Source organism: Papaver somniferum, unplaced genomic scaffold (genome assembly GCF_003573695.1).
Source record: "Papaver somniferum cultivar HN1 unplaced genomic scaffold, ASM357369v1 unplaced-scaffold_128, whole genome shotgun sequence".
Taxonomy (NCBI): Eukaryota; Viridiplantae; Streptophyta; class Magnoliopsida; order Ranunculales; family Papaveraceae; genus Papaver; species Papaver somniferum.
In genome coordinates, this window is record NW_020621936.1 from 1,377,586 (window position 1) to 1,391,558 (window position 13,973).

Below are 13,973 nucleotides of genomic sequence, written 5' to 3' on the forward strand. Positions count from 1 at the left end.
TGTATTTCCTGTGATGTTCCCGGGAACCCTCACTGTTGATGCGGTATGAGGACTGAGTGTTGCTCCTAACAGAGTAACACGAATCTCCGAGTGTCAATAGTGAGGCATGCACGAAATGCTCGTACAGGCTATCTCTCGGTGTGTTATACTAGCCCGATTGAGTAAAGTCTCTCGGTGTGTTATACTAGCCCGATTGAGCATTCCTCTAGGTGTGTTATACTAGCCCGACTAAGTATAATCTGGACTGACCGTGCTAGACTCAGAAATAATCATGACCACGCAGGTTGGCCGCATGATTCGATAGCCTAGACGATCCTCAGTAGGAGCAGACTATCACCACAACGACCACCAGCGGGCCCGGTTATACCCTGGCTGGTCGAACGCATGCCTTACCCCCAAATAGCCGCTAAACGCCGGACCTGAAGAGGATGGTCGAGCAGGCATGAAGTGGCTAGCATGTGCAAGACTGTCAAAAAATGGTCTCAAAATAAGTCGCGAACGTCCAACTTCGCAGGAACGGTTGGACGGCTTAGATTATCCCGCGATCAATTATTGAAGTGTTGGCACGCCCATTGGCGGGCCCACTTTCCACCTACCTGATCGGTTCTCCCATAACCAAGCTATGGAGCAATAAACGATTGCCCAAACATGGCTGGAGTGATGCTTTAGGAAACCGTGGAAATCCAAATTGATCACGACCATCCAACTCGCAAGCATGGTTGGATGGCTTAGATCACACCCATGACCGTCGGTCAGGTATTACCATGTTCACCATTTGCCCAATGTGGGTCCCACGTGGTTGGCCAGTCCATACGAAGAGCATAGCATGCAAATTCGTCCGGCCAAAGTAGCATGCGTGCGACCAACATAAAACCGTAATTAGGGTTTGCGGCATATTACATGTGTCGTAAATCGATCACGAGTGTCCATCTTCGCCAGCCTGGATGAAGGGTGCATGAATAGACTAAGGAGGTCCAGAGAGTATCTACATGATCAGCGTGGGCCCATATACCTCTATGTCCGACCAACCAGAGCAAGGCAGGACCAGACGCCTCGGTTCGTTCGCCCTGAAGATGGCATGCCGCGCCCCTTTGGAAATCCTTTGCGGCACAAGATTCCTGTCGCAAATCGATCTCAGCCACTCCTTTTTACCGGTAAACTTGAGTGGCCTAGATCGCATTTTCATGGGGCAGTGAGGTATGGACATACACACCGGCAAGACGTCTACACGCATGCCGGGTCGGTCCTGCCAAGAACACCTCCCATGCTTGGTTTCGACCAAGCTGAAGAGTGATGCTTGCACCTCTTCAAAACCATAAAACTTCATCAACGGTCGTAGATGAGCGTCATATATCATCTCATCCGTCCAACTCTACCAGCTTGGTTAGGCAGCCCAGGCTAGGAGTTAAATGGCCAATAAGGTGTCATGGTGATTACCATCTGTTACCCTACCACATCATGTGATCGGCCAAGGCAGGGATTTCCTGTGCAACCTACAAACTATCATTCGAAGATAGCTAAGCATGCAACTGTTTTAAGACGCTTAATCCGCGACTTACTCCATTAAGCCTTAAAAAAACGATGCTTCATACACATTGATTCGATGCGTTACATGTACAGAATACACACGATATTTCATGAATATCGACTTCCTAAATAAATTAGTTATTTAACCTAGCACCGTATGCTACCTTATGTGGGTCCCACGATCCACACAATCAAGACATCAAGAATGTCACAAATTGGGGGATACATACTGGGGTATTGGTCTGGCGGTTTACGGCGTGCAACATACAACGCGCCATCACAAGAACGTGTCAGGAAGATATTGACGGTTAGTGATGATGGGAGGAGTGGGCTCATACCTGATCGTGTGACAATCACTAACACGACTCCACTACTCCATCACTTCACTTCGTCCACTTCCCACGAGAGACGTTGGTTAAGCTCAATGACTTGTATAAATAGGTTCTCATCCCTATTTCCAAGACAGACAAGACAGAAACCAAGTGTTGATACAATTCGTATTCAAACACACATAGCTGATTGCTTACATCTTGCAAGCTAGTTCGGTATTCTGATACAAGTCATAAACAGCCAACACCTCCACAATCTCAACACCTTCTTCGCTTCCCTCCATAAGATCAACCCCATCTCCTTTACTTTATGACCGAAGCAAGTCTGGAACGACCATTTCTTGGTTTAGGCCAGAATTGTACAGATTGATCTCTCGAATCAAAAGCACTTCCGTGAAGTGCATTTGTTTAGGGTTTAGATTCATTTCTCATCCACACACCCCAAATTACCAAAACCAGCAGAAATAGTTTTCACCCATAAACAATTGGCGACCACAGTGGGAGATTAATCTCTCGGTTGTGAAGTCAATTTCTTCAATACCAATTCTATTTTACTGATTTCGAAAATGGTTGATCTTAGGTCTGGATCAGCAACCAATACTGAGGGGACTAGCGCTGACAACACTCTCGGTGTTGATATCCCAATCAGTGGTGTTACCTGCAGCCATTCAATACCATCAATGTATCTTGTGGAATTACTTCCTCTACTACCATCACCAGCGGAGCATGAGGAGATATTCCATTGGGCGTGACACCTCCTATCACCAGAGCCAGAGCAGACGCAAATCCTGGCATCTCTTCAAGTGTAACGCCTCCAGCCGTCACCAGAGCAACTGCCATCCTCCATCGGGACGAGGAGCTAGAGGAGCCAGAGGAGGACAACCCCCTATTACCATGGTGGATTTGATGGAGAGACTAGAAGTTCTCGCTAGGGCCCAAATGGACGTGGTTACAACTCAGAAAGAGGTACTCACTTTTCTTAAGACATTAACTGATCGGTTACCACAAGATCCGCGACAGCCTCTGGAGCCAACAAGGGATGCATTCAACGCACCCGGAGAAGGTACTTCAGCGGCGCGGTCCTACATGGACCTGATCAAAGAAGCGATAAACGACATACTCGATCTCCTCATCAAGATGTCATCAGATATGAGCGGACCTGTCATGGAGACTTCTACACTGGGGACTGATCCTCACAACGATCCTCCTCAATTCAATAGTTTCACTATGAACCGGAGGCCGGTGGATCAGGAAGCGGCTTCTCTAGTGGAAAGTTTATTCGAACTTTTACACCTCTCGAAGAATCAGCGGGCGGAGACGTTTGCTGCAATCAACCAGAGGAAGGTCACAACCGTGCCCTACATGTTACCGCACGCATCAAGGATTCAGAGCTCAAGAGGGACCTTATCGACACAGGAGCGTCTTTGAATGTGATTATTCTCAAGACTCTCAGGACATCCAAGGTTCTCCCAGGAAAGATCGTACGGAAGCCTACTACGATGACAGACTTCGAGGAAAACCAAACCAACACGTACGGGTATGTCAACCTGAATTTATCTGTAGGGCCCGTCCAGTCAAAGGTGAAATTCGAAGTCATATAAAAAGAGCCAGACTACCACATGATATTGGGGAGATCGTGGCTTCATGACAGTAGGATTGTCCCTTAGACATATCACCAGTGCCTGAAGACTATGCTGAATAAATAAGTCGTTCGTATCCCTGCATCGCTGTCTCCCTATGCACTGATATGTGTAGTGGAATTGTTTGAACCAAGATAAGCTCTGCATGAAGGATCATACAAAGTTCATTGCATCCCACTCCCCACGTGGGCGTCAATTCAGGAGGAGGACCGACTCGCATTATTGAGGGCTAAGCCTCACGATGCATCTTTGCTGACAAGGCGTTCTTCTTCATCCGGTGAAGCCGCAACCCATGTTCACGCTAAGAGGGAACGAACTTTTGTGGAAAGCCGTGACCAGAAAAGAAAAACTGACAGATCAGGTGCTGCGTGGATTTCAGAGACTTGAACAAAAGCTGCCTCAAAGAAGATTTTCCTCTACCTAACATTGGCATGTTAGTAGACTCCATCAGCGGACACGACATGTTCTTCTTCATGGATGGATATAGAGGGTAAAATCAGATAAGGATGTACGAGCATGACGCAAGTAAGACATCTTTTCAAACTCCTCTCAGAAATTTTTATTATACTGTAATGTCATTTGGTTTAAAGAATGCCGGTGCAATGTATCAATGCTCTATGACGGCAATCTTCCACTAGAGCCCGATACCTCAAGGGAAGCAGCCTCAAGAAGATAACGATGTCCGCGTGTCATGTCGAGAAATATCCGGGCGAATTTACTCTATCAGACAATGGTGCATGTCTATCGTGCTATGTTGGAGAATCTGCGCTTTTGGTCATCCTATGGACTTCGTGAAGCTGTTGAACGCTCATCTACAACATCATCTGCCCTGCTAGAAAGAACCAGCAAAAGGAAAGCCACCGAGATACAACATCTTGCGCGTCCAAAATTGCCAACTTCAACTCTAGTACCACATGCACGACTGCCACAATGATGAAACAACGTCCAAGATATTCCATATCTGGATCGACGGTAACTACATCAATGAGAGACGCTTTAAGAATTTGTCTCACGTAGAAGAAGTAGTTGCGTTACCAAAGGAGATTGTACCTGGGACTTGAGAGGTACATACAGATCCTCCATGTCAAGAGTTTCATCATATTTGCAGAACCTATTAGTTAAGTCATTCGCATGAAGGAACTTCCCTACTCCTCAAACACACGATCCAAAGATGATAATGGCAAAGGAGTATGACTGGGGACTGCTTAGCACTACCCATCTCAAAGATGGTGAATTTAAAGAGATGCAAGCACGCTATCACTATGATTCCAAGATTTCCAAAGACGAGGATATACTCAAGTGAGCAGACGTAAAAACGGCCTCATGAACTTAGCGTGACAACATCTATCAAGTCGAAAGCTCAGTGGATACTCGTGGGAAGGGGACTGTCTTCCTCTTCTCTATTCCATGAAGAAACATCAAGAAAGCCATCGGTTCCTGCTTCTCCCTTTAATAACGAGACGATCTCTACCATTGTATGAAGGGTGCCAAGTTCGTGCAAGTTGCCACCACGCCTCTCCCTGCCGGTCTCTTATGATCACAGCTGCTGACAAGAACCGTTGTTGCTCGCCGATTGATACCATCCAGAGCTTCACCATATCAACGACCACTACGTACAAAAGTCAAGAAATTCTTCCACACAAGAGAAATGGTCAATCAAGAAGCATGTAATTATCAAGGGGAAACCAAACTTAAGAAGAAGCTGCTTCAACGCTCCCTCCATCAGAAGCCGCTTAAATGCTCTCTCTCCAGAAGAAGGCGTTTCAGCTCTCTCCAGAAGAAGGCGTTTCAGCTCTCTCTCTCCAAAAGAAGTCGCTTCAACACTTCAACGCTCTTTCCGGGACCCGCTTAGACGTACTCTCCAGAAGCTGCTTCAACGCTCTACAGACCTGCTCGCTCCAGAAGATGCTTCAACGCTCTCTGCAGGACCCACATTCACATTTGAGCACACAAGATTCATTTTTTAGCAAAACAAGCACGCGGTGGGTCCCACGTTCAAGCGAAGCAGGCAGCAAGGCCGGTGTTTGGTCGAAGTAGCAAGGATGACACTCGAGCAAGCATATCAACCATACGGGAAACGTTTGAAACATGTACACGGTGTACCCGTGTTTGATCGAAGCATGCACAACTGCCCAAGTTCGAAGCAAGCATGCTCGCATCGGGTCCCACGTTCGACCGAATCAGGCATGCAGTGGACCCACGTCTAACCGAAGCAGGCACAACAAGCCTACGTTCGATCAAGCAGGCGCATGATGAGTCCCACGGTTGAGCGAAGTAGGCGGGACCACATGCCTATCAAACAGGTGCAACAGGGTGACGTTTGGTCGAAGCATATACATGGTGGGGTCCACATTCGTCCATGGTTACATGCACGGTTTTCTGTGGGAAGAAGAGCATACAAGTTCTATTTCCTTTTTGTCTCAAATACCCGAAGGAGGAAACCAGTCCCACCAAGGTCGTGGTCACACCCAGCGTACCCAAATGGATGATTGCATGGCTGGTCAGAACTCCTCCAGGTAAACTTCATTTATCTTGTCTTCTTACGTCCATACTGTCACCATCTCATGCCTACCCCACAACGATGTAATCATTATGTGCTAGGCATGGGACTTAATGTTGATGGTGGATTTTTGTTTAAGGCTAAAATTGTAAAAGCCGAATTTAATAGGCTGACATCCTGTAAAGGATAAGGCCATTTTAGTGATGAATACTTCTTCACTTTATTAATTCACCTAGAATGGAGCATGTGGCAACAATCCTGTGAATTAAATACACCCAGAACGGAGCATGTAACAACAATCCCGATTTTCTGTGGATTTATAGCATTATTAATTAATGCTTTATTAGCCTTGTATTTCATGTGTTGTTCCCGGGAACCCTCACTGTTGATGCGGCATGAGGACTGAGTGTTGCTCCTAACAGAGTAACACGAATCTCCGAGTGTCAATAGTGAGGCATGCACGAAATGCCCGTACAGGCTATCTCTCGGTGTGTTATACTAGCCCGATTGAGTAAAGTCTCTCGGTGTGTTATACTAGCCCGATTGAGCATTCCTCTCGGTTTGTTATACTAGCCCGATTGAGTATAATCTGGACTGCCCGTGCTAGCCTCAGAAATAATCATGACCACGCAGGTTGGCCGAGAGATTCGATAGCCTAGACGATCCTCAGTAGGAGCAGACTATCACCACAATGACCACCAGCGGGCTTGGTTATGCCCTGGATGGTCAACCGCATGCCTTACCCCCAAATAGTCGCCAAACGCCGGCCCTGAAGAGGATGGTCGAGCAGGCATGGAGTGTCTAGCATGCGCAAGACTGTCAAAAAATGGTCTCAAAATAAGTCGCGACCGTCCAACTTCGCAGGCACGGTTGGACGACTTGGATTGTCCCGCGATCAATTGGTGAAGTGTTGGCACACCCATTGGCGGGCCCAATTTCCACCTACCTGATCGGTTCTCCCACAACCAAGCTATGGAGCAATAAACGATTGCCCAAACATGGTTGGAGTGATGCTTTAGGAAACCATGGAAATCCAAATTGATCACGACCATCCAACTTCGCAAGCATGGTTGGATGGCTTAGATCACACCCAGGACCGTCGGTCAGGTATCACCATGTTCACCACCGGCCCAATGTAGGTCCCACGTGGTCGGCCAAGTCCAGACGAAGAGCATAGCATGCAAATTCGTCCGACAAAAGTAGCATGCGCGCGACCAACATAAAACCCTAAGGGTTTGCGATAGATTACATGTGTCGTAAATCGATCACAAGCGTCCATCTTCGCCAGCCTGGATGAAGGGTGCAGCAATAGACTAAGGAGGTCCAGAGAGTATCTACATGATCACCGTGGTCCCGTCTACCTCTATGTCCGACCAACCAGAGCAAGGCAGGACCAGACGCCTCGGTTCGTGCGCCCTGAAGATGGCATGTCGCGCCCCTTTGGAAATCCTTTGCGGCACAGGATTCCTGTCGCAAATCGATCTCAGCCACTCCTATTTACCGGTAAACTTGAGTGGCCTAGATCGCATCTTCATGGGGCAGTGAGGTATGGACATACACACCGGCAAGCCGTCTACACGTCTGCCCGGTCGGTCCTGCCAAGAACACCTCCCATGCTTGGTTTCGACCAAGCTGAAGAGTGATGCTTGCACCTATTCAAAACCCTAAAACTTCATCAACGGTCGCAGATGAGTGTCATATATCATCTCATCCGTCCAACTCTACCAGCTTGGTTAGGCAGCCCAGGCTAGGAGTTAAATGTCCAATAAGGTGTGATGGTGATTACCATCCGTCACCCTACCACATCATGTGATCGGCCAAGGGAGGGATTGCCTGTGAAACCTCAAACTATCATTCGAAGATAGCTAAGCATGAATCTGTTCTAAGACGCTTAATCCGCGACTTACTCCATTAAGCCTTAAAAAAACGATGCTTCATACACATTGATTCGATGCGTTACATGTACAGAATACACACGATATTTCATGAATATCGACTTCCTAAATAAATTAGTTATTTAACCTAGCACCGTATGCTACCTTATGTGGGTCCCACTATCCACACAATCAAGACATCAAGCATGTCACAAATTGGGGGATACATACTGGGGTATTGGTCTGGCGGTTTACAGCGTGCAGCGTGCAGCGCGCCATCACAAGAACGTGTTAGGAAGACATGGACGGTTAGTGATGATGGGAGGAGTGGGCTCATACCTGATCGTGTGACAATCACTAACACGACTCCATTACTCCATCACTCCACTTCCTCCACTTACCACGAGAGACGTGGGTTAGGATCAATGACTTGTATAAATAGGTTCTCCTCCCTATTTCCAAGACAGACAAGACAGAAACCAAGTATTGATACAATTTGTATTCAAACACACAGAGCTGATTGCTTACATCTTGCAAGCCAGTTCGGTATTCTGATACAAGTCATAAACAGCCAATACCTCCACAATCTCAACACCTTATTCGCTTCCCTCCCTAAGATCAAACCCATCTCCTTCACTTTGTGACCGAAGCAAGTCTGGAACGACCATTTCTTGGTTTACGCCAGAATTGTGCAGATTGATCTCTCGAATCAAAAGCACTCCCGTGGAGTGCATTTTTTTTTAGGGTTTAGATTCATTTCTCATCCACACACCCCAAATTATCAAAACCAGCAGAAATAGTTTTCACCCATAAACAACCGTTTATGTGGGAAGCCCGCTAGTAGTACTATCGTAATACTCATCGGAGAGAAAAGTATCCTAATTAAGTGAAATATCTTATGTGAACTTCGTTTAAAAACTTCTTTGGGATCAAGAAGCTTTTAGTAGTACTGTTGGTAGGAAACTATTTTAGTAATGTTATTTATTTTTCGATTATCGATTTGATTGACTAACACTTTGCTGAACCTTGATACATATAGTTTGTTTATTCTACGATCCTTCTCTTATGATATAATGATGAAGTTAGACTAACAACATAAAGGCATAAACTAACAAAAGACAGAAAACTTGAAGAATAGAACAATAGAAAATCAACAAGACGTTGATAAATTGAGTCTAGGGCTAGAAGCCGAATAACTCATTGATAATCTAACGATTATTTTATTGAATCAATAATAAAGTCTGCTTCTAAGAGAAGGGCTAATAAGCTATTTATACTAGTAAAGAAAACCTAAATAGAGAAAACCCTAACGGACACAAACGCCCTTTCTTAAGAGATAAACTAGCGAACGTATTCCTAAATAGAGAAACTCTAATGTGACATATTATGCCGCTGCATCAACCACCCCAGGTTGAAAGATTTGTCGACTCCGATGAGAACGTCTTAATAACGTCTAGAACATATTGCCTCAAGCTCATTCTCTAGTACCCTTTTGTAACACCCAGCTGGCTTTCCGCGATCAAAAACAAAACTCGAATCCTTAGAGATCCTAGAGCACAGTATACAAGATATACTATGCAGCCCGTCATATGATTTCTGTGCAGCTTTTCCACAATCAAACACAATACCCAGACCTCGATTTATCATATTGGATAGAGTTATGTCAGTAGCAAGCTGTAATTCCACCACCCCATCTTCGTATTCGTCATATACTAAGCTCTGGCACGAGCTAGTCGTTAAACCATGGAAAGCAAGCAACGGATTTCTTCTTGGATTTTCTTTTAACTGGTTGTGCCATAGACTAGCATTCACCATTCTTGCATACTTCCCATTAGTAGCTTCCACTTCTTGATGCATACTCCTTATGTGACCAGCACAAGGTTTGCTGTCATTACTGATATGTGCACTCCAAGGAAATGGATGACTATCAACAACTTGTTGTGGATGAAAACCATATGCAGTTCTGGACGGTGTTTGATTAACAAAGTAGTTCAAAGCACTAATGGACGTCTCCCTTGTTTTCCTACAGTCGAAAACAAAACTGATTATATCATTAATGAATACGGTAGCTCTTCCACCTTGCAGTTTCTTATGCCTTGGTTTACCAGCAGTTATATTCATATACTCCACCTTACTTTTGTAGATAGTTGCCTTTAGAACGTACAAATTACCTAGTCTATCAGTAAGAAGCATTAACTTCACCATTCCGTCTTTATAGTCAGAACTATCTTCTCTTTTCAATCCAGGGACGACCATCTTCTGTTTCAACTTTCCTCGATCAAAAACAAAAGCCATGTGACTAGTGGTGGTGACTTTTTTTTTCTGTTAAGTCCAAAGTTTATTATAACAAAAAACGTAATTACAAGAATTACAAATTTGGAGCAAAAAACTCCCTACTCCCATAAACCAAAGGGGTCTAAATAACTTTTAAGAAATAACAAAAGTAATAACCACAAAAAAGAAAATTAAAAGAAGCTATTTATATCTATAGCCAACTCCTTTCAATTTACTTCTGCTGCTACCAACTCTATACAATTTGCTCTTAGAAAAAATTTCATCCATAATATCCGTATCAAAAGCATAATTACCCAAGATATCTTCATCTTCATCCTCATAAAACTCTCCGTCTTCATCCTCAGTGGCAAAGTTACCAGGAACAAGCTTAATAGGAGACAACTTACTAGGAGATTTTTTCTTTGAATTCATTCTTTCCATTTGCTCCCTCTTTTCTTTGAAATATTCTTGTCTAAAAGCTGGACTTCTAATGAACTGTGCACGCACATATTCCAACTGAATATTGCTTGCCACCTCTAATTCTTCCTTAGACAAAATATTATTCTTATCAAAAACAGTATCAACCAATCCCGCTTGAATTTCCATGTTAGTGTCACGGATCGGAGATTCCTCAATAGACTTGCTGGGAGAAGATTCCAAACTTGAATCAGATTGCAAAGAACGCTTTGCTATAATATTAGCAGCCTGTTTGGCAACTTTCCTAGCTTTTTTCCTTGCTAAAATGTCAGCATCAACCTCACCCCAATTTTTAGAGCCCATACTAACATCTGAGTCACTAGATTCCAATTGTTCCTCCTCCTTCTCCTCAATAATAACATTATCAAGGCCTAACTCAGATGCTAGGACATCAAATTTGTTTTTAACCACAACTTCAGTTTGCATCAACTCATCCACAAAAGGAGTATAATCATTCTCAAAAGGAGTAAAAGACAAATAAGTACCTTTACTAGGGGATTTCTTTACTTTCACTTCAGTCCATTCGTCTTTAGAAAAACTCTGTGCAGCCATGTCGTCCTGATTTTTACGTAAAGCTATATCTTTCTGAGCTGCAATAGTATTTTTACAATGAATAAACTTCATCTGAGATTCACGCAACTCAACAGCAGATTTAGCAAGCTCCTTTTCCAACTGATTAGCTTCATCAATAACTTCAGTAGGAGTGGTTTTATGTTTTATCAATTCAACCACGGACTGAGCACCAGACTGATCAAGTGCATCTGCATGGCCTGCATTGATAGAATCTGTACGTGCATTATCTTCTTTAGCTGTAGTTTCACGAGACCCAACAGTTTCTGAAGTTTTAAAAGATTTATCCACGAAATTTTGTCTGTTCACGACCCTTGTCTTCCAACTCAGACACGGACTGAGATTCAGAGTTTTGCTTCTTCTCGGACTGAATTTGAGTATTAGATGTCACTTGCGTAACTTTTGCATGGTCTGCATGAGAAGATTGTGTACGTGCAACAAGTGTTTCCTTGGATGCAATTGCGTTTTGAAATCTAAGCTGAGCTTCACGAACCTCAGATTCAGAGCGATCAAGCTCCTCCTTCAACTATGTATCATCAGCTGAAGCACCAACCGTATTATCCTCCATATTATCCAGATTCAAAGACTTCTCCTCTTCCTCATCAGTTTTAGCTGATTTTGCTTGCCAAACTTGGATTGTAGGTTTATGAACAATCTGTTTTTCCTTACCAGCAGTCTTCATGCTATTCTTCTTTTTGCATTCACCATCAACATGCCCAATAATATTGCAAGATAAACAGAATTTAGGTGAATTTGGTATATCAACATATTGCCAAATTTTTTTACCTCCTGCAGTGATAGAGATGCGCTCAGGAATATGCTTTGCGAAGTCTATATCTACCAAAACAGATGTGAAGTGACCATATTCTAGATTTAGGGTTCTTTGATCCACCACAATTGGTGTTCCAAGGATTTTCCCAATAGAAAGTAATGATCTCTCAGTCCATATCTCAATAGGGAGACCAAGAAAACGTACCCAAACAGCTGCATGGGACGTTCTTTGTTTATCAGGATTAAAACCTGGGTACCAATCAATCAACCTCAGAATTTGTTGATTGACAAACCACTTTTCATCACGTATCTTCTCCTTGTCCAATTCTGATGATAACATAATAACAAAGAATCCTTTTCTCATAGGTATAAACTTACACCTATTCTTAAGTTTCCATTGATTTTCAAGGATTTTTTGAACCTCCACAAACTTTAAACCTGTAGCATCCAGCCTAGCTATGAAGCTATGTTGAAATGGCTTACACCCTTCCTGATAATAATCATTAGGAATGACAAGAGCTGGCTCACCCTCAACAAGAGTAGGGTTTGGTAACAAAGAAATATCAACTGAAGTTGGATTTAGGGTTTTACGTTCCCTAACTTTTTCAGCAAAAGAAACTGTTTTAGCATGGCTCTGATTTGATCTACTATGAATGTTAACTGAAGAATGAATCATCATGAATAAAAGAATTGATTCTGATAATCCAAATACGTAAAGCTTGAAACCCTAAACGTGAAAAAAATTGGTTTTCCAAAATCGCCAAAAAGAGAAAAAAAAACAGACATTCTCTTTCCCCTTAGCTAACTAGTGGTGGTGACGGTGTTCACCATTCTAGTCGCAACCATTATCTTTTGTATTCCACCTTTTACTTTGATTATAACGATGCCTTTGGTAATAAGATAATCCAGTTGGTCGTCTCTAAGCAAAGCATGATATCGAAATTCTAACATTTCAACCAGCTGACTAGCATATCCAGAAAGTGAGTCATTCCGAACCTTGTCCAGTAACCTCTTCTTAATGTATAAGTTCTGGGGACGAACAACTTTGTTGTTATTCTTTCTTTCACGATCCTCGGCCTTAATTATTGCTGAAAGTGATCTCTAAATGCTGCAAAAGTACTGGTCCAAAAATTGGAAAAAGCTCGAACACCACCTGGTAGAAACCTTACAACTCGCCACCTCGTCGCCATATCCTTTAACATTATCTCAAAGTGCCTCTCTGTTGAAGATATCACAAACACAGTGTATACAACATCTTCATGATAAGCTTTTCTATAACTGCACAGGTCAGAGAACAAGGAAAACTTCCTTTTCTTGAGGGATGCTTCAAATATTGGCACACAACCTTTGGCGACAATAATCCTTCTTGTTGTAACTTCAGGGTCTTTTAGAAATCTGGCGTACGTTGAGCATACATCATTCGAACCATAAACATCTTTGTTGACAAAGCACAGTCTAGCAAAGTGTTTTACGGTTGCAATGGCAGTATTCCAGATAACAGAAAACATAACCTCTCCTTCTTTTCCTTGACTTAGGCATGCTTTTGTGTTACTATTAATTACTTTGTCAACCGATTTAGGAATCGAAAGTATGCAGCCACAGCCAATACAAGCATCATGACAACTATATTTGCACAATAGCACATGCACCAATAAACTGACATTCTCCAGTGATCAGTTTCTCAAAAACACGATTAAACAAGGACTTAGGCTCACAGTTCAGAAAAGAGTACGTGTGTTTTGATGTCGGATGCTTCTCCAAATAACAGACTTCGTTGTCCAATATTCCTTTGCTGCTAGGATGAAAATACTCCTTAGACGAGATCCGTACGCTTAACCACTGATAAGACTTTACACGGGATCATAAAGAGATGTAAATCTTCATACTCACAGTGTTTATCCTATGTGTAAAACGTCCTTGTCTTTCCACAATTAACAAAACATCCCCGCTGGCCAAATTTGCTACTGTTAAGGAATCTCCATATGATGAACCGTATTCATTACTTGGCAAA